The sequence below is a fragment of the Sebastes fasciatus genome, chromosome 18 (assembly GCF_043250625.1).
Source record: "Sebastes fasciatus isolate fSebFas1 chromosome 18, fSebFas1.pri, whole genome shotgun sequence".
Lineage (NCBI taxonomy): Eukaryota > Metazoa > Chordata > Actinopteri > Perciformes > Sebastidae > Sebastes > Sebastes fasciatus.
The window spans coordinates 25104473-25132178 of record NC_133812.1 but is presented as its reverse complement, the minus strand read 5'-3'; the positions used below and the strand labels follow the sequence as shown (position 1 = coordinate 25132178).

Genomic DNA, 27706 nt, shown 5'->3' with positions numbered 1-27706 from the left:
ATGATGCCGTCTGTGTCAACCAAGATCGAGTATTAAAGTGAAGGTGCTGTAGTTATTGTCACTGCCGCAGATGGACTTCATTATTAGAAGATTAGTCCACGGCTGCACAAAAAAAAAGATCCAATTCATTGATGTCTATCAGTATTTCAGAGCTGAAACGGACGCGCCGGCTCACGATGTGGAATTCCCATTGAGGTGGGAAAAGAAAGCTAAAATAATAATACAGTAGGGTATGAATATTTCAGGATATGAAGAATACCACCCGACCGCCTGCATCACGCTTACTTTTAACCAACCGCAGTGAACACAGACTTCATAAAAGATTCAAAGCAGAGAGAGAAAGAGAAAGAGAAAGGGACTACCTTCAAGGGCACATCAAACCCTGAACGATCATTTACATTCATGAATCAATAATCCTTGTCGGATGAAAGGGGGGAGATAAAGGGTTGTCTCATCTTTGGGGTCATTTCTGTGTTGAGGGACCTAATTTTCATTACTCGGGATGGAACGCACCAAAGCGCAGGAAACCTCCATTCGCCACAAGCATCGGTCATCTCTGATGGCGCCCTACCTTTTCATTTAGGGCTTTATGTAGCCATAACTTAGCGAGGGTTTGACAGCAAACAATGTTCTTAATGCCGGCGTCCGGGATGTCTGTGTCTGGAATAGAAAATGTGGCTCCTGTGTTCACAAGCTGATGGAAGTGTTTAACACATTAACAAGTCTGGCTGAGCAGTTTGCCCTTCCTTGGTTAATGTAGCAGGGCTCAACAATAAGGATTGCCCGCTGGCCCAGGGCAAGTAAAATGCCACGTCGGGCTAGTAAATCTAGCAACTCACTTGCCCAACTTTGGTTAAAACTCTACAAAAACCAACCATCACATCCTACATGTAGGCTACAAGTGCTGGACAACAATAATGGAGGAGAAATGAATACACATAGACCGACGGGTACGTCCTCTCTCCCTACGTGCTTCAGCTTTCTCTTCATCTAGAAGAAGTACTCTACCCTGTGTTGACATTTTGATATTCCGTATCATAGCAACCAGACGCAACCAAAGCGCAGCTGGAAAAAGGCTGCGCCTCATTGCCCTTTTGTTGTTCTGCATTTAACAATGAGCAAGTATTTAATTCATTTTAAACTTTGTCATTTAAAAAGTAACAATATACTTAATAATAGTCCAACAATAAAGCTTATCTATATAGCACTAAAATCAGGATAAACAAAGTAATTTTCTAAAAGTTTCACTGCAACAGCCCTAGAGTGAGCCATCTCGCTTACTTCTCATCTCTGTTGAGAGTTGCACATGCGCAATACGTGCACTCGCTAAAAAATGGTGGAGGGTAAAGACAGAGTTTATGAGCTGAAGTGTAACCGAGCATTTCAATTATCCTGGAAACAGGAGTTTAGTTGGGTGGCGTTGGAGGATGTGGACGAAACTCCAGATACATTTACTTTAATAATTAAAGATTAAACATGACAGTTAACTTGGGTCGTTGTTGTTGTTATTTGATAATCACTTATTCATAAAACTATTTGTATTGGGGCAAGTAAAAATAAACTTTCAGTATGTGATTTCTGACCCACTTGCCAAAACAAACCTTAACATTGAACCCTGTGTAGGGCTGGGGTTAGAGCCAGCTTCATCCAGGATTTGTTCTCAGACCATGAAGGATTATCAGCACAGCGAACTCCTCTGAAGCTGCTTTTGTTGACTGACAAGAACACACACACACACACACACACATGCACGGATTCACACAAATACCAGATGTCAGAAATACATTAGAATATCGGATTCTCCCTCGTAGAATGACGTCTTCATCAAATGTAAAAAAGGAAAAAAAGGTGTGTTGTATGCAGGAGGAACAACGTGGGAGGTAAAAAGGTAAAGGTCACGTTAGGTGGCAGGTAGTTGACAGTCTGGACAATCAAGCTTTCTGAATTTGCTGCAGCTCTAAAGACTCAAACAGACAGAAAAATACATGACTTCTTAGAAATTAAGTTGAAATACATGACCATAATATGAAACTATGTATTGTTACATTATCCTGGAGACATACAGCTATGTTGAGGAACATGAAAATCATCATTTAAATGAATCTTTCAAATGCTAATTTACAGTAAGAGAAACTTCTGGGACAAATGCTTCCTCCCACGTTGCTACTCTATATTTATCTACATGTACAAACACACCAGGAGACCTTCTGCTGCAAACCTCCAGGTATCTGTCTCAATCTACCACCGTGTTATAAATCACTCCGATGTGAAATTACATACAACAATCTACGCATTTCATTGTAATATTCCTCCTGATTCATGTGCCATAAAGCGGCATCATGACGGCTAATCCAGCAGCCACCTGGGAGCCCGGCTGGTTGTGACAGGATCAGGGAGGAGGCGCCATTTGGGGATAAAAATGTGAGAGCGTGGTGTACTTCAGATGATTGGGTGAGGAAGACAATGAAGATAGGACGCATGTGCATGCAGTTTGTGTGTATGCAGTGGGTGCAGATGAGCGATAGATTGGGGCGTCGTGCTCCGTCACCTGCTCAGGCCCCCACAACGATGTCATCATAAGCCAGCGCCTGAGCACCTGTCACACACAATAGATGGAAGGCAGCCGAGTGGAAATACCTGCGTGCACACCTGAGAAGTGAACACTGCAGTCCTTTCAGCTCCTGGTTAAGTGTGGGAGTTAACAGCTCACTCTGGGCTTTTTGCTGCTGCAGCTGGATCCTCTTTCCTCGGCGTGTGGTGCGTTCACCTCCAGACCTGCACGGTGAGAAAGTATTCAGATCCTTAACGGGAGTAAAAGTAGAAAGTGCCTGCATTTTATTTTTAGTAAATATGTTTAGTAAGTACCAGTATTTGCAACAAAATGTACTTAAGCATTGCACTTAAATCCCTCCTCGTGATGAATGGCTGTCGTCAAGAGTGTTAAATAAGTGATGCCTTAACGTGTAAACAGCAGCTTAATTTTGCAGCTGGTCCAGGTGGAGGTGAGCTTAAAGGCCCTGAAAACCCATTTTCTTAATCAGCTTTATACCATATAATAAGGAATGGGATCCTTCTGTACATGAACACACAATTATCAGCTGAAGTTAAACTCATACTGGTTCTTCCCATGATAGATAACTGTGTTTTTGTTTATGCTTGTTAGAAAAAGATGTAGGAATTAGAAACTGATGACAGTTGTGGGTTGCGTTGTCAAGGAGACCACACCCACACAATTATGATTAATTGCAATGCAACTTTTACTTTGATTGTTGCTTATTTAGTCTCCAATATCTGTTAGAGAAATACTTTAAATGTAAAACCAATGTTCAGGTGTTTGACTAAGAAATGCCAACCTTAAACTCACCTTAATTGTTTTTCCCAGAGCCTTCAACAGCTCATTTCCCAAAGATGAGATTGACAGAAAACGTGAGTGAGTTGACAATGAGTTAAGTTTTTGTTGTTGTTGATGTTAAATACCTGAAAGACTGGGAGTCCTTCCTGAGCAGATGGAGTTTGAGGAAGACCGTTGAAGTTGAAAGCTCTGTTAAAAGTAAGCAGACTTTTGAGTTCATCAAACTGTTTCTGAGGTCAAGAAGAATCAGCTGTTATGCTTGTGAGGAAGTCGTTACCAGAGGGTCTAGCAAGGTGATAGGAGGCCGACTCAGATGTTGTTAAAGACTTAAAAATGGGTGATTTATTTACACAGTGCAGCCAAACTACAGGTGTAACAAAGGTCAAAAACAAACTTGGCTTAACTGGCAAAAACTCAACTCAAACGCGCCATCACATGCAAACAACTACAGACATCCTTCTTTCCTGACTAACAAAACAACATCTCCCTTAAATAGGCCCTCCAATCGACTACACAATCAGTTCAGTCAGAGCCATGTTTCTCTCAGGGGTGTTTGAGTCTGTCACACCTACAACAGGTAAATAACAAGATGTTACTTGTGTTAGTCGACATTATCTGTACAAACATGTCGACTTTTCTCGTCATTTTGCAAAGAAATCTCTTTTAATAATTAACAAATTCTTATCAGCATAACATTTAACTCAACACAACCCCCCCTCCATACTTGGTTTAACCCATGACATTATTGTTGATGTCATCAGGAGCATAAAAGTGTTTGATTGCCTCCCCTTTTTGCCTCTTGGAAAACAAGTTGCATATGTTAAGTAAAAACAAATGAAGCTAATGTTTAGTGGTGATAGTGAGATAAAGCTTCATGAAGCTCTCCAGCAAGTTGGTTCATCTCAGATATGTGGCAGTGGTTTAACTGGGCAGAGGGCAGTGAATGTGATTGTGTAACTATAGGAAAATGATAGAGGGGAAACTTTATTTGTTTTTATATAGGAACAATCGGGCATCTTCAATGACGTCATTGGTCTAAAACGATACAAGCCTCGATACGCGCTTCACAGAAAACCTCCGGGATTACTCGACACACACTCTGAAGCCTCGGCACAGCACGTTACATCACTGAAGTTTAGCCCCTTGAAAATAATAAACAATAACTGAACTGAAGCAATACGTGTCTGTGTTTTGATTAAAAGAAAATTGAAGCCACCCAAGAAGATGTGATTGGTTTAAAGAAATACACACAAGCCAGAGTGTTTTTTCCCCCCCTACATGTAGATAGATGAAAAAACAGATAAAAAACAAAGGGCAGATATATAGAATAATAATAATCAGAATAATAATGTGTGGAGCCAGACCTTTCTTTAACACTGACACAGCGCTGTGGAGATAAGTCTGGCTATGCGAGACTAAGCCAGAACACAAGGCAGACATTTCTTAAGCTTTTTCACATCAGCTGACAATTTAAAAAACCACACAGAAAAAAATAAAAAATGATTTCCTATTTCTGGCTGCTGCAAAAAACCTCAAAACAACTCTTAAAAGGTTAAAGATGAAGAGCAAATTACAGTCTGAACTAATACTCCTATCAACCTGTTACTTTAATTTAAAACAGTATGTATTAACAAGCCATTTTCCAACACATTAAATTTTTTGTGCATTTCTTATTTTTTGTGCTTTTCAAAATAGACCTTACGCTGTCAAACATAGCTTGAAGTTAACTGCTGTCTCCGCTACAAATATGCCCTAAATATAAAAATATGAATGTGACAAGTTTTAGGCAACATGTTTTTGAGGGATTATTTCCTGGTGGAGACTTCATCTCTTCCTGTGAGTCTCAGTTGAGTGACAGTAGAAGGAGCATGAGATGATGTGTATACTGATATAAACACACTCCGCATGGACACAGAAACACTGGCAACGCCGAATGAAGGCTTCCTCAATTATTCCACTCTGTGAAACTTGGTTTTTCATACTGTAAAAAAGATGTATGGAAGCACCTAGGGCTGCACGACTTTGAAAAAATATCTCATTTTGACTGATGTTCCAACTGCGATATGATTGGCGATATTAGAGGGAATGAAAAAGGTGTTGAATTGAAAAACATTAAAAGGATTATGGTGTGATTTTTGCGGGGATCTGTACCAAACAAGGATGTTCTCTTAAGCCTGTAGAATATGACGTGGAGGCCAGGACATCTCTGCAACACTACAATATTTAATTTAAATGGTATTTTATATTGCGATTTCGATAAAATTTCAATTAAAGGGACTATTTGTAACTTTCAGAAATGCTTGTTAACAGCGACACCTGTGGCCTTTAAAACAACGAAAGTCAGCGTCGAGCTTGCGCTTGCTCGCTCTAAATAGACATGGACGAGCATCGCTCAAAACAGTGAGGCGACACACGTCAGCTAAAAGCACAATATCACTCTATATTTCACCTGCTTGGCAGTAATGTTAGCTGACCAGACGAAGGTCTCTCCATGAATCACTGCTGATCCTAGTGTTAGCTTTTCCTGCCTCAGCGCAGGCTCAGGCAGCGGGGCTACTCAACGAGTTACGTTATCGCCTCCCGACCGCAGCCGGCAGCCGCAGGGAGACACCGGCAACCGATAGGTAACGAGACGATAACATAACACGTGGAGGAGCCCCGTCACTTCACAAGACACGGAAAAGCTCTGTTGGTCTGGAGGAGCTGCAGCAGTTATTTCTGCACAAACGTCCACTTCACTAGATATTCTCAGAGCTAAACTAACTCTTCTGCAGTGTGGAGTGAGCGTTCTCACGTACTCGCTCCACCTCTACTAGACGTGAACGCGCGCTCTGTCTGAGTGAAGGTAAGCAGGCAGCGGAGACGAGGCTCCGGCCACACGCGAGCGCGCATATGCGAACGCGCATGTGTGGCGACCCGCTACATTTATATGCTTAAAAAGTTACAAACAGTCCCTTTAATTGTGCAGCCCTAGAAGCACCTTGCTTCTTCTTCTGAGGAGGAAACCTGCTATATTCAACTACACTTGACTGCGTGCAAACACAAGGGCAGATAATGTCAGCTAAGTTTATTTGTGGAGCCCTTTATCATAGATGCATCCTCTAAGGGCGTCATAAAAGCATGAACAATTAATCAAAGTGACCCTCTATGAAATAATGAAAAACTAATTATAATTTGAAGGCAGAGAAGGACTGAATTAAGGCCAAGACAACACACATATCCATCATGCTCAGCTGGAAACAGCATTATAGGTGTTAAAAAACTTCCTCAAATTTTAGTCGAGACACCATCATCAGTTTTTTCTGCAACAATAACGTACATTTGTTTGTTACTCCAGCATAAGTCTGCACACACATTCCTCTAATCTTTCAACCGCCGTGGCAGAGATCCACAGCAGTTAAGTGGATATAAACTCACATTGAATCGACAAACATGCTGAACTCACATAAATCTAAATCCTAATACAGGGAGAAGGTGGAGGGACTTAAACTGCTGGGAAGCAGGCAGGATGCAGCGCTGAGCTGTGTGGAGTAGGCAGGAAAAAAGAAGAGAAGAATCAAACATCTATTTATATGGATCGCCTATAGCTGTTGGAGTGAGGTCATAGTTATATATGGTTGGAAGGAGCACCATGTGATTTAAAGCAACTTCTATGCCTGGAAACTCCATGGATTACTGCACTTAAATACATGCACTTGGTGCTTTTGTGGCAATATTGTGATTTTAATGTGAACTATAACCTGGCATTTGTCTTTTACATCCATATTGTGTTTATTTAAGAGAATATCTTTAAATATAAACCGCTTTCCTTTAGGCAGTGGTTCCTGTTATGATGTGATGTGAAGTGATTCCTTATGGCAGGTTGCCTATGCCTGCTGTTGTGAGCAGATGTTCCCTTATCAGAACATTTTAATACTTTATAGAGGCTTGAACAGTTAAAACTAATCTAAAATTTCCCAATATAAAAGACTAGAGAAAGTCAGAAAAACATTAACATAATTTGTATTTTTCTTATTTCCTGTTTTGTTAATTATCTCGTGACCCCTCACATTTCTCTTGCGACCTTTTTTTTTTTACCATAGTATTTTTTTTAAACTTTTGAGTTGTCAAGGTCTGGGGCTGCAAACATTACATTTCATTTGAAATTTAATTTTTAACAGTAATGTTAAGACAATTTCTCTGAAAAAAAGACACCTGCAGGCTGGCTGAGAATTCTCAAACGTATTACACCAGTATTTAACGCTATTTAAATTTAGTTTAAGTCCTTTTTTACATTTTTATTTGACTAATTTTTGGCACTTTGTGTTGTACAAATAAAATAAACCAACAGCCTAATGACAGTAGATTGAATTGAAACACTTGTATATTTGTACAACCATTTTGGGAATATCAGATGTTTTGACCATCTTGCTTTTCTCTAAATTGTGTTACCAACAACTCCCCATATATCCTATATCCTTTAAAGGTCCCATATCCCGTATTCAGAAATTGTGCGTTTGAAACAAGCCGTTAGGATTTCTGTCCATTTGTGATGTCACAAATATACAATATTACATTAACATTACACGGTTTTAAACGTAAACATTCTAAATGTGTCCCAGTTTATTTCCTGTTGCAGTGCATGTGAAAAACATCAGCTGACAGGAAGTAAACATGGACCCAAACTGTTGAACTTTCGTTGAAATGCGCTAAAACAATATACCTGTATTTACCCTCTGTCTGAAACGCTCCGTTTTAGTGTATTTCAATGCTATTGCAACGGAATTGCGTTGCTAGGCAACAGTTTGGGTCCATGTTTACTTCCTGTCAGCTGATGTTATTTACATTCACTGCAACAGGAAATAAACTGGGACATATTTAGAATGTTTACGTTTAAAACCGTGTAATGTTAATGTAATATTGTATATTTGTGACATCACAAATGGACAGAAATCCTAAAAGCTTGTTTCAAACTTGAATTTCTGAATACGGGCTGTGTGTTTCTCATTATATTGAGCGTTTTGATAGTTCAACACCATTTATATATCACTTAAACCGGCTTTATAATGTAAAATACCTGAAAATCTCACTTTTTACAATATGGGACCTTTAAAAGTTGTAAAATAGCCGAATCCAGAGTTATTTTCCTCGACATAATGAATGTGCATCAGACCAAAAATAGGAAAAAATGAGTTAGACCTGTGAGATAAAGATTTCCCATTCTCAGATAGCTTTATTTGAATGATATGGGGATTGCAACAGGAAAGATATGATACAGTATTTCACAAAAAAATAAGAAATATAAACTTATATAGGCCAAACGGTTGGGCATCCTGCTCCAGTTAGCTCTGCAGGACAAACTTAAAGGCACCTGGCTATTAAACTTGAATACAGCCCCTTTTTCTTAGGACACTTTTAAAAAATTGTCCAACACAGTGAAATGATCAAGAATCTCCTCTGCCCTGTTCACTCCCACTGGTGTTCAGGCTCTCCTCCATTTATCATCATCACTAGAGCTCCAAGGGACCTCCACCCCCACAAGCAAAGCTGTGCCCTGTGCATCTTTCTCTAAACCGCCCTCCGCTGGTTTCTCTGCTCGCCGTCTACCTCAAACACTCTAACAATACTGCCGTCTCTGCAAGTCCTCCGTGACAAAGCTCTCCTACCAGCAGTCCACTTCTTCACTTCACCTTTTGGTGTGACATCAACTTCCCCGAGAGCTTAATTGCTCTGAGACAAGTGAACTTTTCATCAGGCTCCGCCGCCACGTCTGACAGATCCCACTCATCAACTGTCGTCGGCCATCATTAACAGAGAGACAGAGGAGCCACTGGAGGATCTAGAAAAGCTTGTATCACGCTGGGCGGTGACCTCGGCTTTTACCATTGTTCTGCCGAACATCCATACACACTGTCAAGACAGAGACAAGCTGCATCCACACATGGAGAAAGTATGAAGCGTCACACAATGACATGCTGTTCCAATACTGTGTGTTAAAGGAGGCAGATGGTAGTTAGTCTCTTGGGACATCCTGAAAACACATACAATATACTGGTTTGATTCCTGTCAACTCTCAACTGTCCACTATCAAATAAAGGCACAAAAACGACCCTAAAATACTCTCAACAGGCCAACACAAGAGAAAGGACTAAAGCGGGGACGAAATAGAGGATAAAAGATCCTAATAACAACAACCATAATCTCAATCGCTCACTCCACACTGCAGAAGAGTTAGTTTAGCTCTGAGAATATCTAGTGAATGTACAGTGGACGTTTGTGGAGAAATAAATGCTGCAGCTCCTCCAGACCAACAGAGGTTTTCCGTGTCTTGTAAAGTGACGGGGCTCTGCAGCGAGAAACGTTTTCGTCTCGTTACCGACCGGGTGCCGGTGTCTCCCTGTTCTCTCCGGCTGCGGGTGGAGACGACAACGTTACTCGCTGCGGAGCCCCGCTGCCTCAGTCTGCGCTGAAGCAAGAAAAGCCAACAATAGGATCAGCATTGATTCATGGAGAGACCTTCGAATTCATTTGTTTCTTATTGACAAACCAGAGACAGAATTCTAAAAAATGGTTTTACTTATCTTTATTTAATGCTCTGGTAAAGTGTTACTGTGCCAAACAAACCCCAAAGGTAAAAGCCTTCAACAAGAGGCGAGTAGTAAAGCCTGTCTCGAGTGTCATGACACCCCCTTCTAGCTGCAAAAAGGGTGTTGATTCTGTCTCTTGTCCCCTTTTATGGTGTTTTTATCTCTGTGTTGAAGTAGATTTTTCCATTACTAAGTGACCTCCATCTCTGCCACTACAACACTTTGTTGTCCTCTTCTTGTTTTGTGCCCTACAGCAGCAATCCACTGAAGTCCAGCTGGTGGGACACAAAGTCAAATGCAGTGTGACATCCAATATTCTAGTGTAATACGTTTGTACAATAACACCCACACAGGTGTTTTCACTTATTCTTCTCGCTCTGCTTGGGTTGAAGTTGGGTATATATGCTGGGACTTATGTGAAGTCATATCAATAAAGCTACAGTTAGACCGAATTTTGCCTGGAGAAATGGGCTCATGTGTAGTAAAAAAAAAGCAGGAGAGGATAGAAAATGGGATGGGTAGGGTTTCATCACAAATTGTGGGGCTAGCGTAGCACGCTAACAACAGCAATCAAAGTTAATTACAGTGTTTTTTCAATCACTTTATTGTCATTAACCTCTGTCTTTGCACTCTCTGAATCCAAGCAGCATCATCCCATCTCCTCTGCTGCTTCTGTTACTTCACCATGCAGATATAAAACAAGAATATAAACAAACAATATGTGAGGCAATGTGCCTCGGCCAGTGGGCAACCTCCGGGTCTGAGAAGTGAAGCCAATGCTGAAGTGCCTTAAACCTGCATTCTTTCTAATAGCCAGCAGGGGGCAACTCCTTTGGTTGCTTAATGAGCCTACTTCTCACTTGGTTTATTACCTCAGTAAACATTGTAAACATGAGTTTATGGTCTCAATGACTCGTTTCAAGTCTTCTTCAATACAGCATGATGTTCGTTTAGTAAATTATGGTCCCATTTAGAGTCAAATAGACCATAAAGCAGGGGATGCTTTAGGGCGGGGCTACCTTGTGATTGACAGGTCGCTACCACGGCGTAGTCCGGTCTGGGAGTTGTCCGTGTGTTCGTCTTACAGCTTTAACCCTTTCACAGTGTGTCTTCAGTTCATGAAAGTTAATTTATTATTTTGGTCACCTAAAAATGTCTTATTCAGCATTCGGTTGTACTTAGCTCCACCCTTTTGTGTCACTTCTGGTTGCAAAAAACCAAGATGGCAACGGCCAAAATGCGGAACTCGAGGCTTCAAAACGTCAGTCCAAAAACCAACCAAGTGACTTCGTCCATTTCTTATACAGTCTGGGTCTCGGCCACATAGAAATTAATTGGAAGCGTAATCTATCCGAGTTCTCCATGAGAACGATGAAGGTGTAAGTTGACCCACCTTAACAGGTGCAACAAAGCTAACAGAAAAACGACCAATCACGCCGACACACCTGCACAGTCAGGAAAGAGGGTCTAGTAACGGAAAGCACCCGTGTTGGTGTACCGTAAAGGATGACTTTATACGGCGGCAGCCTACTTTCTTTGGCTGGTTTAGAAGTTTAGAGTGAAAAAAGACTTAATCATCAGTTTACATAGATGTCAGAATTACCAGGAACGTCCTGTCTGTGGATTTAAAGTTGCTCTCTGGATAATCTTTCTAAGAGATATGGTCTGACAGAGTCAAATACTTTCACTACACTAAAGTAAAATGACGGATATCAGAGAAAAGAGAATTTAAGAGCTTGAGCAGAGAAACACTGATGATTTAAGTTGAGTTAAAAACACAAGAACTGGGAAGAGAGAGAGATGAAAGCAGCCCAATGAAGAGATGTTTCATATAATATCTGCCTCTGCAGATTACTTCTGATAATGCATATTCTGGAAAATAACTTTTCATTAAATCTTTCATAACCACAAGCATTTTATTTCATCTTAACGTCCCACTTGTGTGGGAAGCTATTAGCAGGCAGATAGCTGGTGTTAATATAACCTGTACAATAACCTCCAAGATGATCTATGATTCACACCACGCTGTAGCGTGCTAACACCTGTTCATATATAGGGGCTGTAATTTCTCTGAGAGGTATGATTTGAATCCATTTTCCATCTTGACTTTTATAGGTTGGATTTAATGTACCGTACCAGTCCCACATCATGATCTGTGACCCCCTAAACACATGCAGACCTCTACATAGAAACACATACAGTATATGTGAAGATGCTCTCTGAGTCTTTCAACTTTAAACCAGTCTAGCCAACAAGTTTTAATGGTCCTTATTTTGCAAAAATGTCCTCGTTCTGAAGGTCTACAACTCTGCTCTCTCACACACATTAAATGATTTATTTGAAAACACCAACTACATTGAAGTATATACTGTAGGATTTAAATATTTACAGAGGTCATGTGCATACTTGCACACACCTTTGCAAGAACAATGTGTTGACCTACATTCATTTCCTGGAGGATAATACAATAAACTTAACCATAAACCACTACATCCTCGCAACGTATTGTCATACAACGGTTTGTATGATATCTTACGAAAAGTTATTCCTCATTTTTCATGCGTTTTCCTACCAATGTTCAGCAACACGTGATGCATTTGTCAATTTCTGCTCCAGTCTTTTCAAAATAAGCTTCCCTCTTCACAGGAAACAACTTGGTTAAGTTTAGGCAACAAAACTACTAAAGTATGGAGGTTACGTGAAAAAAAACTATTTACTTAGGTTTAGGAAAAGATTGTGGTTTGGGTCAAAATAATTCGAGGTACGAACACCATCTGTGTGAAAGTCTGTTTTTTTTTGACCCCCCCAGAAACACGACTCCATATAAATGGACTGCCGTTTTGAAGCCTCGAGTTCGTCATTTTGGCCATCTTCATCTTGTTTTTTGACCATCGCCATCTTTTTTTTTGGGAACCAGAAGTGACACGAGAGGTTGGAGCTAAGTACAACTGAATGCTGAATAAGACATTTTTTAGGGTACTAAAATGTTAGAATTAACTTTCATGAACTGAAAACACACTGTGAAAGAGTTAAAGTAGTTGAAAACAAAAACACGGACAACTCCCAGACCGGACAATGCCGTGGTAGCGACCTGTCAATCACAAGGTAGCCACGCCCTAAAGCATACCCTGCTTTATGGTCTATTTGACTCTAAATGGGACCATAATTTACTAAATGAACATCATGCTGTATTGAAGAAGACTTGAAACTAGCGATTGAGACCATAAACTCATGTTTACAATGTTTACTGAGGTAATAAATCAAGAGAGAAGTAGACTCATTTTCTCATAGACTTCTATACAATCAGACTTCTATTTGCAACCAGAGGAGTCGCCCCCTGCTGGCTGTTAGAGAGAATGCAAGTTTAAGGCACTTCAACATTGGCTTCACTTTTCAGACCCTGGATGTTGCCCACTGGTAATATATCAAGCTTTGGTGTGCTGCCCCCCAGTGGCCAAATCAAATAAATAAACTAATGCAGTTAGGAAAAGATGGTTAGGATGATGACATTAGTCGTTGGTGTCAAAGTCAGGCACTCTGCACATCTAAAACATCCACCTTGAGCTCAACTCTAAGAGGTTTTGTGGCAGTTTAACAACAACACGCTGCTTCCACTTTTGCATCTGAAAGAGGACAGCAGTTACACAAGGATGCTTGTAAGGAAAACGTAAACAAAGGTTGGTTTAAGCATTTGAACAAAAGACAAATGCTTTTGCTTTCTGGTGAGGACAGCCTCTAAAATGTATTAGTTAACCTTAAAGGGTTTAATCCCCACATTGGTGTTGAGTCCCCTTATTATGGGTGCGTCCCCCGGCCCGGGGATCCAGCAGACGGCTAGCCTCTCTGTGTCTCTGTGAAGTCAGCACTATAGAGTCAGATCATATAATTGGATTCCCATTTGTCAGCAGAATACACGTGTACCCACGCTCAGCAGATCCCAGGAAGAGCGGGGAGGGGGGGCGTCATTAAGATTCATGTGAAGGAGGATTTACACAAATTCTTTTACCTATTATGTGATTTGCCAAGCAGGGAGATAATCACTAGATTTTTTCATTCACTGCTAAAGAACACGCTTCCCTAGCAGAGTCTCAGAAACGGTACTGAAACACCACATCTGAGGACACGTTTAAAGACTTTCACTGAGACACTGGAACGGGTTTACTTTCAGTGGACGCTGGTAGAGGCAGCAGTTAAAAACCTCAACGCAATAAATCATTATTTTGCTTTCTCCTCAGGGACAAAAATCCAATATTGAAAATCTGAAAATTTAAATGACTCAGTGACCCCTTAAGGCTAAAGGGGAGAATGTAATCTAATGTGATATAGATACTGCGAAGAGGACAAAGCAAGCACCTGATTACTGTGCATATAACCAATACTGAAAGTAATAGCTCAATTAAAGCATTCACACTGTTCCTTGTAACCTATAATATCCCTAATAACACAGCTTTACATGTTGTGTCTGATAATGAGGATTGTCTGATCGCCTACAGGGAACATTTCCACACCTCAAAATAAGAGAAAGACTTCAATGGTGTTTAATGGCTTTCATGTTGTTGAATTTATTTTCATTTCCCACCGCCACTAGTCATGAAACGTTGATGCGGCTTGCATCTAATTTGCTCTGTGACCTCTCTGGTGAATGTGCCAAATCAACATATTAAAAACAAATCTAATGTGTAGGATTGGAAGATTTATAACTACTTAGCAATATGAATTGTGCTACTTGTTTGTGTGCTGGTTCTAACTGAATTATTAGCAAATTTCTTAAAGGTGCTACATGTGCGATGGGAGCATTTCTATCGTCTCTGCACAGCTCTCAACATGGCGACGGCTGAGCCGGCGGCTCGCAGCTAACGCATACTTGCCAACCTTGAGACCTCAAAACTAGTGAGGATCTCAAAACCAAAGCAGGGGGTCTGGGGTTCCTCCCTTTGTTTCCTGCATTCTGGTGACTTTTAAATAATAAAAATAGCAAAACTATAAGTACTCTGCAACAGCATTTTTATCTTAAATACTTTTAATCTTTATTTTGAATTCTTATGAAAGAACAGCTACAAAATAATTCGCCCCTCTGGCGTGAACTTCTGTGAATCTCTGGCATAAACCAATATTTGTCAGTTTTCATTCATTCCTTCCTTCATAAATCTCTCCATTTCTCTCTCACCAAACGCGACAACAGCACCACTGTGCTCTGAAACCTATTATTTCCAATGGCTTGTGCCGCTCCACGACAGCTTTTCACTGCGTCGGGCAAAGCCCAACTTTTGGCACTGCATGCTGTGATGTGCGCTGAACTCAGCGGAGCCAGGAGCAGCTCAAATCGCGTCGTGTCGGGAGGTCGTGAGCAGCTCTTTTCTGCCAGGAAACGACATTTGGTGTAGCTCTATTGTTGATTGTGGTGGAAACAGTAGGCCATAAATAGGTTGTGATGACGTAAAGGAAAAAAGGTTTGAAAATTTGGGAGAAATACTGGAGAATTGTGACGTCAGAGGAAACCGGGAGATGGCAATGAAAAACAGCAGTCTCCCGGAAAAATCGTGAGGGTTGACAAGTTTGAGTTAACGGTGCTGACAGCGCTAACAGTGTTAACCTGAGGGGGAAACGGATGGTGGGTGCTACGCTTCCGCGACGGCGTTATCAGCTGTAACCGCTTTAGGAGCGCAGTGCAGAGCGGCGGCCATGAGCTAGCCAGTGGGGCACGCTCACATGCACAAACATGCATCCGTGGCCGGCCCGGGTATGTCAACAAAGCTCGGAAAAGCTCTGATTACAACACACACAGAGGGAGAGACTTCATCCTCTGCTCAGGTAGCCATTACTCCTCTTTATTACACGGCTTTGTTGAATACTTGATTCTGATTGGTCAATCACGGCGTTCTACGGTCTGCTATTTCTTTATATCAGACCGTTGCTATGTATTACAGACCGTTGCTATGGGCGCAGTTCTGATGTTGGACTCTGGCGGACCGTTTTTGTGTCAAATTATTGATTTCTTAACTAAGTAGCCGTGTAATAAGCGGGATAATGTGCAGCTAGCGGGTCATTGTTGTGAAATAAACCCCTTCAGAGCGATGAGTGACCCCTCCACTTCGCGGAATCGCCTTGTCTGGGTTGCTTTCACAACAATGACCAGCTCGCTGTACATTATCCCCTTACATAACATTATATTGCAAATATGCTATATGAAGTCTCTGAATATTGTATAGTGAACCTTTAAAGGATGGGGTTTCTGAGATAAACCTTACTACTGGCTATCTATCGCTCTCTGTCTCTTTCACTCTCTCTGGTGACCCTCTTGAGGCCAGCCTATGGTGGCCATTAAAAGAAGCAGCTTTAAGGCATTTCTCCATCAGTTCAGCACTCAGCAGGTAAAACACTGGGCCAAAAGTTCAATCAATTTGAGAGTCACCAATGACCTCACAGGGAGCGATGTGAGTGGGAGACAGAGATGAAGAAATAAAGGTGTAATATATAGTAGAAACGGGCTTTATGCTTGTCTAACTCCTACACAGTTTACCTGGATCTAGTTGAAGATATTGTAAAGGTGCTGTCAGGTTAGTGGATTCAACTGAGACTAAATCATTTGGAAACGTTACCATCCCATTAACAACACTTTTTTCTATATTCTACTATTTGTCTTCTCATTAGTTTTGGGGGATTCTGTCTGGACGAGCGCTCATCTATACTGCGACTTATCTTCAGCCAGCAGAAACATGCAGTAAAATATAATAAATCTGCAAAACCCAGATACGGACACTAACTCTGTTCCATAAAAATGGTTTATTAAATGTTTACCGAGTGAGTCACATGCAAGTAGCTCAATTTGTCCGTGGCTCAATGAAAAATTCCTTCTTTTTGCCCCTGATAATATTGCTCATAAATATTAAAATAAATAAAAAAATACTATATCAGATATGGTTTTTCAGTCCAGACTTCTTCAAACATTCAACACATGGTGAGCTCAGCATGGAGGCCCTGAGATGTGGACAGTTTTGATTTAGTTGAACAAATTTTTAATCAGTTGCTAAGTGAAATATCTGGACAAAAACTATATTGGATGGAGTGCCATAAAATACCATAAAATATTAAAGGGTAATTTTGGTATTTTTCAAACTGGACCCTATTTTACCATGTTTTGTGATAAATGGGGACAACTATTTCTGAAATTGGTCCAGTATTGAGGGAGAACGCTGCAACCAGCAGCCGCTAAATGAGCTGCGAGGGCAAGTGAACAGCGTCAATGTAACGTTACGTTCGGTGTTGCCAGATCTTGCGAAAGAAACAAGCAACCAGATCTATAGAAACAAGCAACTCTCCACACAAAAAAAGCACAAAACAAGCGACCTTACCTACCACATATGAGAGAGAGGCAACCACTTGATCACTTCATATATATGTATGAATTTCTTTTGGATTGCATGCATTTTATTTCATTTTGCATTGCATTGCATTTTTAAATCAATTTTTAGCTTGTAACTTTCCATTTTTCTTGTCAACTAAATTTAGTTGTAAACCTAAACAAGTTGTTATTGTGTCCAAGTCCCGCTCAACGAGAAGTCTCGTTGTGAAAACTGAATATCCGTATACTCTGGCTCAAATAAATACGGGCAACCATCGAATTCAAAGACCTCATCCACATTGTGGAAATCATCTTAATATTCAGCCATGACATTGAAAATATTTTAGATAACACTAAGCTACACTTCCTGTATGCCAACACAACAAACTCTGCCCAGCTGGCGCTCACATTTCCACCATGGATGCATTCCACTATTCCACTGTTGTCTTCCAGCAACATGTCACCTTGCCAGATTTCAGACTTCTCCTTGAGCGAGACTCTTTCCATAATGTACATAACACTTATGATAACAATTAGAGCCTGTCATGGCAAAAACAAGCACTTTTAGACGGTGCCAGCTTGCCCCAATAACAACATATTGCAGCCTGTGAGCAGCTGCCGTCTACAGCGCTCTCCCTCAATACTGGACCAGTTTCAGAAATTGTTGTTATTAGTCAATTAGACACAAAAACATGAGAAAATAGGTTGGAAAACACACCAGTTACCGTTTAACACTGCACATTAAACTCATCTGAGCCAAAGTGGAGCTGAGACTGATGGGAGTTGAGCCAAACTTCACATTGTAGAGCACTGAAGATCACTGTTCAGCAGACAGCCTCTTTAATTTGTGGAACATGGTCTTTCCTCTAGTGACACCCTGTAGACAAAATATTTTTTGCCCCACTAGTGGTAAAGATCAAAATCCAATTTTTCATCCTCCCAACGCTTTAGTTTCCATGGTGCGTAATGAGCATTGCAGCCTCGTGGGATCACTAACAAGGCGAGAGACTATTGGTTTTGTTGTTTTTATTCCACTACTTTTGCTTTGATTGCTACATTTCATGGCCTGCTTACTTTTGTTTTCCCACATCTGCATGTGTGTGTGTGTGTCAAACATGGGTAAAGGTATTGAAGTGATAACTTTTGGCACAATTAGGGATCTGCTATTTGAAGCTGTAGTTAACTTTTCCTCATCATTTCTCCCGCATATCTTTCAGTGTCTTTTTCGAGTCGGTTTTAGATGTGCAAATAAACCAAACCAAGCATGTCCCTACACTTAGATTTAGTAGCGTAGAGTCGCTGCTTCAGAGTTCAAACACTACACTGTGTGATTAGCATTGGATGTGAATGATACTTTTTTTCATGTGCATGGACAAATGAAAAACATTGAAATATGGTGATGGGGATTATTTGGAACTAAATTGTTGCCTTATGGCAACACTGCATGAATACTGACTATGTCACCAAATTCAATTTTAATATAATATTGCTTTCGCTCATAAATATTGCACTTGATATATTTCTGAGCATAGAATGAGTTTAAGAATTTATCATTTATTAGAAAAGAGTTATTCTCTATAATACGCTGCCTTACCATAGAACTCGCTTTCTGATCTGACTTGAAATAAATAACACTATGAGGAAACTTGAACTCAAATTACTATAATATTCATATTATATGTAAACATACTGAAATTACAAGCAACAGAATAACTTTAATTTCTCCAAAGCTTTGAAAATGGTATCACCAACTCTGCATTTAAGAGGAAATAGTTCCAAACATGCTGCTACCATATGGAAACAATTATAATTTAAAGAACAAGTAATAATAAGAACATTAGCATGTTTTCATGAAAAATGCATTTATAATAGGGGTCTCCAACGAGTAGCTTGCAAGCTACCAGTAAAACGCTATCCGTTTCGGAGTGGCTCACTAAAGGTTCAAAGAATATGTACATACATTTGAAAACTAGGGCTGTCAAAGTTAACGTGACAATAACGTGTTAAGCCAAATTTGTTTTAACGCCACTAATTTCTTTAACACATTAACGCTACTTGTCATTTCAGAGGTTGTAGCGGGCTCAGTTTTATAACTAGTATAACTAAGATACTGGTATCATATGAAACTAGAAGACCTAAGGACTCCATCAGTACCAACCATGTCATGCTAGCATTTTACAAAGGAGGTTAAATAACGCTCCAAACTTACACTAAATTATGGCGAGGAAAAACTGTCATGGCCATTTTCAAAGGGGTCCCTTGACCTCTGACCTCCAGATATGTGAATGTAAATGGGTTCTATGGGTACCCACGAGTCTCCCCTTTACAGACATGCCCACTTTATGATAATCACATGCAGTTTGGGGCAAGTCATAGTCAAGTCAGCACACTGACACACTGACAGCTGTTGTTGCCTGTTGGGCTGCAGTTTGCCATGTTATGATTTGAGCATATTGTTTTATGCTAAATGCAGTACCTGTGAGGGTTTCTGGACAATATTTTTCATTGTTTTGTGTTGTTAATTGATTTCCATTAATAAATATATACATTCATTTGAATAAAGAAAGCATATTTACCCACTCCCATGTTGATAAGAGTATTAAATACTTGACAAATCTCCCTTTAAGGTACATTCTGAACAGATACAAATTTGATTAATTTGCGGTTAACTATTTTAATCGACTGACAGCCCTATTGAGAAAACACAAAGTCTCTTTTTAAACCTGTTTAAAAAGGCAAAAAATTTACTATTTTCATGAGGTGTAACGTCGAGCGTCACTTCACCAAAGTCCACGGCAACTTTTCATGGGACTTTCCGACTGGTAGCAGTCTACGAACAGAGAAGGTGAAGGAGCTGAAAACAACGCTTAAAGGACGACAGTCTCCATTTACCAAACTAACAAAGAAGGCCAACGTAACAACAGAGGCTTCCTTAACTGGTAGACATCCTAACAAAACACAAAAGCCCTTCGTCTATGGCAGGACTGTAATAGAGGCCGTGACTGCCGTGGCTGAAACATTATTAAAAGAACCAAGGACCATAAATGTAAGACAGAAATGACGTCTTTTATCGGCCATGTACATCTCGGTGCTATGAGCAGCTCTCGGACACTTTCATTTTGTCAAATTAGCTCTCAGAGGAAAAAAGGTTGGAGACCCCTGATTTATAATGTTTCAAATGTACGTCTGATCAGTATGTTTGATGATGGTTCTTGCGAATGTGGGGATACAGCTGAGGAAATAAATGTGAATTTGTACCAACATTAATCTCATAAACTCGGGAAGAAATATGGTTTTGTTACCTACTAATGTCAGAGAGGCACAGAGAGGCAGGGGGAAGCCCACTCACTTTAGATTATGTGTAAGAAATGAGGAAGGACGCCGCTGGATGTCCAACTCTGCAGGTACATTTTACAATGAAAGACAATCCATCAGATTGTCAGGGAGATTCCTCTGTGGGTGAGTGAAAGTGTTCCTTGTTCCTTAACAAGCTGACTGCAGCGCCGGCCGTGTCACTGAGCCGTTGTTCTGTTCAGGCCTTTTGTGACCTGAGAGTTAAGACAGAGCGACTAAAAGGCACAATGAGCAGAAAATGCCAGACAATGTGAGGACTTCTGTGTTGTCAGGGGACAATTGCTGGATTTAGATCTAAAGTTTCTAAAAAGGAAGAGGAAGTCTGGCATTTATACAGCCAGCAACAAGGCTTCCTTCATTCTTTGTCTTTACTTTTTCACTGGTTTCAGTCCAATGTTAACTTCTTTGGTTCTTTGGCTTCACCCATTGGGCTTATTTCTGCCTTTAGTGCCAGCTATCTATACAATAAATAAAGGAATAGTTTGACATTTTTAGGAAATAAATGTATTCGCTGTCTTGCAGAGAGTTCGATGAGAAGATTGATACCACTCTCACGTCTCTACGCTAAATATGTAAGTCTGAAAAGTGAAGCCAATGCACTTAAACTGTCATTCTTTCTAACAGCCAGCATGGGGCGACTCCTCTGGTTGCAAAAAGAAGTCTGATTGTATAGAAGTCTATGAGAAAATGAGCCTACTTCTCACTTGATTTATTACCTCAGTAAACATTGTAAACATGAGTTTATGGTCTCAATCGCTAGTTTCAAGTCTTCTTCAATACAGCGTGATGCTCATTCTGATGAACACTTAATCAGTCATACACTGTCAATAACACCAAATATCCAATGCTGCCGTTATTGATTATAATTTTACAGTCTTTAATGCACATTTTTGTAATATGTAGATATCGTGTCACTTTATGTAAATATTGTAATATGTACATACCTGTCAATGTAAATATAAATCTGACTCACTGCACATACAGTATATAGACATTTCCACATGTACATAACCATCCAGTCCTTGTATATCGATCCAGTATTTATTTATTTGCACTATTTGTATTGTCACAACTTCCAAACACTTGACTTAAATCTAGAAATTGTATTTCTACTATTGTATTATTTTATTCTGTTATTTCTATTCTAAGTAAGTACATTGAGAGAGCTGCATAAAAACCAAGCGTTTGGTTGTACTTAGCTCGACCCTCTCGTGTCAAAGAACCAAGATGGTGACGGACAAAAACCAAGATGATGACGGCCAAAAACCAAGATGGCGACGGCCAGAAACCAAGATGGTGACGGCCAAAAACTAAGATGGCGACGGCCAAAAACCAAGATGGCGACGGCCAAAAACCAAGATGGCGACGGACAAAAACCAAGATGATGACGGACAAAAACCAAGATGGCGACGGCCAAAAACCAAGATGGCGACGGCCAGAAACCAAGATGGCGACGGCCAAAAACTAAGATGGCGACGGCCAAAAACCAAGATGGCGACGGCCAAAAACCAAGATGGCGACGGCCAAAAACCAAGATGGCGACGGCCAAAAACCAAGATGGCGACGGCCAAAAACCAAGATGGCGACGGCCAAAAACCAAGATGGTGACGGACAAAAACCAAGATGGCGACGGCCAAAAACCAAGATGGCGACGGCCAAAAACCAAGATGATGACGGACAAAAACCAAGATGATGACAGACAAAAACCAAGATGATGACGGACAAAAACCAAGATGGTGACGGACAAAAACCAAGATGGTGACGGACAAAAACCAAGATGATGACGGACAAAAATCAAGATGATGACAGACAAAAACCAAGATGGTGACGGACAAAAACCAAGATGGTGACGGACAAAAACCAAGATGATGACGGACAAAAACCAAGATGGTGACGGACAAAAACTAAGATGGCAACAGCAGAAAAACCAAGATGACTACGGCAGAAAAACCAAGATGGTGACAACCAAAAAGCAAATGGTGACTGCCATCTTGACTTTTATGGAGAGTTAAACTCTGTAAGTATTTCTTGCATGGAAGTGAATGCTCCAACAAACATGTAAAATGAGGTTTATGCCAATCTAACTCTATATTATGTCAATAACTGATGAAATGTGTGATTAAATCAACATCATTGTCCTTCTTCTGATGTACTCATGAGATATTTTGAGGATGCTCACCAGATCGTCACACGTTTTATATCCCAGACCGGTTGTGTTTGCAGCAGGATTTGCTGGACATATTTTGTGCCTTAAGGTGGGACTAATATCTCATTGGATGTGTGGGGACAATCACAGCACTCTGATCCATTTCCTTTAGGCATGCCCGAAAGGTCGGAACCCGTGGTTAGAAATTCATGAGACTATCAGGCTTGTTGTTGGTCAAGACATCCCATTTACACCTAGCCGCTATGTGTCAGCGACCTGCAGTTGCCTTAGGGCGTCCTTGTGTCTTGAGTGCTCTGGATATCTATATTACATGGCGGATTTTCTGTCCAAAGACTGCAAGTCTGTGGAATGAACCCCAGCTAGTGTAAAGTTCATGCAAAGAGTAAAAAGACGTATTAATCTGCTTTGCAAATAAACACGCAACATGAATTATTAATCATTTTATAATGTTATTTATTGTTGCCCAATACCACATGATGCTATAATGTTGTTTTCTTGGAATTTACTTTGTCTGGTTAATGTATCATGTAGATATTCTCATATCATCTCTGGGGTTTGTACTGTTTAAAAATGCAATAAAACTTTGATAACAGAATTTAGCCTCTTTTCCATTAAGAGCACCCGTTGCCATCTTGTATTGCATTCATTCTACATTTGCACTAAATAATGTACAAGTGTACATTAAAGGCTGCTGTCAATGAACACAGAAATTAGTATTTGTTGTCACAGATATGATATTCCAGCCCGTTTTCATTCCCAGGGCGTCTAAAACCGATGCTTTGTCACGGCCATCGGCGTTCCATACCGACGCACAAGGCACCCTTTAGGGTCTCTATGTGACGCACTGGGCTTTCCATTAACTACAATGTAAACACATCCGCATCAATATTTAACACTCAGAGAAAGTGCTGTGGTGATGTAGTTTAATGAGCAAAAGTGACACACGGGTGGACGGAAGGAGAGGTGGATGGGTCCAACAAACACGAGGCTTTCATCCAGGAGACCGCTGTTTGTGTCCTGTGCGTTAAGTTTCACTTTCACTTCACAATCAGCTGTTCGTTCGTGTCTTGTGTTCACAACGTTCAGCGTCATTTTCACTGTACAAACGCGGACATTTTAAGCCCAACCATGTTGTTTTTTCCTAAACCTAACTATAGTGGTTTTGTTGCCTGAACCTAAGCAGGTGTTTTTGTTGAATTCACAACATTTAAGCATGTGTTTACTGTGACCGAAAAGTGACGCCGAGGGGTCTGACAAAGCGTCAGTATGTGACGAGTTAGGATGAGAACGAGTTGGATATTCAGAGCAGAGGGATTGCCTCTTCAAGGCTCTCAACATGGCGACGGCTGAGCCGGGTCGTGTCTAGAAGGTAGCCCCACAGGTTTTGGAAACTCTCGCGAGATGGTTAAGGTTAGGCATCGACCTTTAATAAGTAAAGTTAGGATAGGTTGTCGGGCAGCGAGTCTCACGTCAGTTTTTGCCAGATTTAATCAGTTTGCGGGTTACCTTCTAGACAGGACTGTTAACGGTGCTAACAGCTCTAACAGTGCTGACAGAGCTAACAGTGTTTACCTGAGGGGGAACCGGAGAGTGGTTGCTACGCTTCCATGACGACGGCGTTGGTCGGGACGGCGTTATCAGCTGTAACTGCCGTTGATAGCCAGTGGGGAACACACACTGGGACTCTCATGAACGCGCGGCCGGCCCGGCTACGTCAACAAAGCACAGAGAAGCTCTGATTAAAACAACACACAGAGGGAGAGTGACTTCATTCTCTGCTCAGGTAGACATCACTCCTTAATCTTTACATAACAAATAGTTGTTTGCTGCTGTATTAATTCTCTGAATTTCTAAGGTTGTTGCATGTCACTAGTACATCCCTGTTTCAGTGCTGACAGATTATAAACACACCTTGGTGTCATTACATTCTGTCAATATGCAGAATGCTTTTGCTTTTGCACATTGTAAATTATGTTCATGCATGATTGCCTCTTTATTATTTAATTCCAGATCCATACCAGTTAGTAACTAAAATGAACACCATGATGAAATATGAATTTTAATTAACCAGTTGTGTGAATGGTGCACTAATGGATGAAACACAAGCAGACCTGCATCATGCTGCCGTGTCCCGGCTCCGTCTCCACCCTCGCTACTTTGTCTGCAGGTCTCCCGGGATCCCAGGGAACTCATCTATCTGTAAGAAGCGAGAACAAGGTTTTTGATTTTATTTTTGGCGTGTATAAATTATTCACAGTGCCTCCCCCTACATTTATCTCCGATGGAGCCTGGCTGTTCAGTCGGTGTCGAACTCTCTCCATCTAACTCTTACTCCATCTGTCTTTCTCTCGCTCACTCGCTCCGTCTCACAACCCTCCAACCCCCCACCCCACCCCACTCCTTCTTTCAAACACACACACACACACAGTAGATAAGATCTGTCTTTACCTCATCTCAGAGGGGCCTTGGCAAGCACTCTCAGGAATATTGATCATGACACCCTTGTGTGGCAGGCCTTCTCTGCAGCTGCGGCACACGGCAGATAGAGCTCTTTAGGGACGGATAGACCGGGATTTCAGCTCCATGTTATGAGCTCACGAGCGAGCTCGGTGGCCCACGAGGCAAGGCGGGAAAAGCCTTTACATGGAGGTACCAACATACTGCGGGGCTCTCAGGGGCTTGGATTAGTCGTGGAGACTCTGAATAGTGTCACTGCAATTATTAATCTAGGAGGAGGCTGAGGCTTACTTTGTGTCTTGTCCTACCCCCACAGGCGAGACAAACCATTCTTGGCTCGCTCAGACCAGCTGGGAAAAACCTGTCAGAGAACGAACACGGCTCTACCTCACTGCACTAACTGCTGCTGAGGTGCTTTTGAGCAACCAATTTGACACCGAATTGCCCAAGTGAAGCTGTCCAGCATCCGACAGTGGAATACTGTGGCTGCACTGGGCAGCTCCCAGGTGTATGTATATATATATATATATATTTATATATATAGGATACTGTATATAGACTGTGAAGTAGAGCAGAGCTAAAAAAGAACAAGTATGCAAAAGAACAAGCACGCTCAGCAAAAACACTCCCCGGATATAAAGAGGCTCAACTAAGTTCATCCCGTGACAATCTGAAGACACATTTCTGCACATTACTGCTTTGCATCTCATTATTCTATAGTTGAACCTACACATATACGGTATGTACCCGTCACAGTCTGCAGCGGGGCCACACTATATTTTCATCTGCAAAAGCCAAAGTGAAGCCAACACACATTGAGAACTCTGGGCTTTATAGTTTATAGTTATAGCTTCTGTCTCAACCTCACATTCTGTTTTAGTCCTGTAATAACCTTGAACATATTGAATTTTGCACATCTATGCACGTTTACTACTTCAATTATTTTTTATTAAAGAACAAAACATTGTAACTTGCACACATGCACGCTAAAGTATATAGTATGTTACTGCATATAGTGGGTTATTCTATGTTTATAATTTAGATTTTTTTATAGTTGTAGTAGTCGGGTATATTTATAGCGTATATACTCTTATTCTTTCTTGTAATATTCTTTATATTTTGTATTCTATGGATATTTCTCTAATGTTGACATTTTATGTACTGTTCCTGTGCATTGTCTGGATGCCCTGCTGCTGTATCACAATAATTTCCTAATTTGGCATCAATAAATCTATCTATCTATATATCTATCTATCTATCTATCTATTGTCCTGTTATTGAAGAAGCATGTCACAAGCAGAACATTGTGCACACTCATGGTAATTCTAACCCCTTAAAGGGATAGTTCAGGTGTTTTAAAGTCGGGTTGTATGAGGTACTTATCCATAGTAGCTGTTACTTACAGTAGATGACGGTCGGCACGTTTTTTAGGATTATCATGCTCTATAAATCAGGCTATGAATGATATATGAACAAACCCCTCTGTAAAAACCTTCAGAATATAGACAGGAGACAGTACAGGTGAATAGGGTAAACATCTTCTTGATATCTGTATGACATTTCCCAAAAGGATATACATTAGACACAAACAGACCAAATGTAGTAAAATAAACATCTAAATGTGTATTTTGGATTTTTTCTTTCCACTAGTTTGAAAGAAGACATGTTAGGGAAGCAAAATAGCCCCAAATCTCAAAACTGATCAGTGCATGAAACACAATGTTTTTGGCTGTAGTGACTCACCTTAAAGGGAGAAAGTGTCACTTCAATAACAACAAAACCATTTTCTTACTCACCACTAGTGTTATCCAACCAGCCATGGAGCTCGCTGTCACCTGTTTCCTTAGAGACGGTATCTTCAGTAGTAGTTTCCATGAAAACAATGAGGTAAATATGTTTTATCCAGACTAACAGGAACATGTAAGGACATTTTTGTATTCTAATCCTATAAACTACTTTTACTTTTTTTCTGTGAGGTTTTCTCCTGCAAGAGTTCCAAACTTGTTAATTGCTCGTTTCAACTTGATGAGTGCCACCTGTTCAGGAGAAGCTGCCCATTTGTGGGTCATTAGCATAATCGACACCCCTTAATCGCTATATAAGGCGTCTAACTGCTCTGCTCCACATGTGGGTTTCAAGTTTCATTCACAAAAATGTCTCCCAGGAGTAAAAATAAAAAAATAACTTTATACGGTGGTGCTTGAAGTAGAAGTGAAGCTCTGTCAGGCGTGATGTTTGGGGACCAAAAGGGAAGAAAACATTACAAAAGCTGTCAACACTGTGCCATTGCAGAGCTGTACGGTGACAGAAATGAAGAAGGAATGGTTTGACATTAAGCCTTATTGCTAAAGCAAAGTGTTCCGTAACTTAGATGGGAGGTGGTCAAGGGGGACGTGACAGTGCTCAGTTCCTCTGGACTCTGGACAGCGACTTGCCTGAAGACCCCGAGGCAGCTACTGGAGTGTGAG

The 27706-nt window shown here is 40.8% G+C and overlaps 1 long non-coding RNA gene across 1 annotated transcript; it reads right to left on the bottom strand.

The window, feature by feature from the left end:
* Positions 1 to 2033: 2033 nt before the first annotated feature.
* LOC141756327 (uncharacterized) lies at positions 2034 to 27275 on the bottom strand. Its single transcript, XR_012591448.1, has 5 exons — positions 27035 to 27275; positions 24893 to 24978; positions 24354 to 24490; positions 3478 to 3541; positions 2034 to 2775 (listed from the first exon to the last, which is right to left on the bottom strand). It is a non-coding gene; the product is annotated as an uncharacterized LOC141756327 (long non-coding RNA).
* Positions 27276 to 27706: the final 431 nt, after the last annotated feature.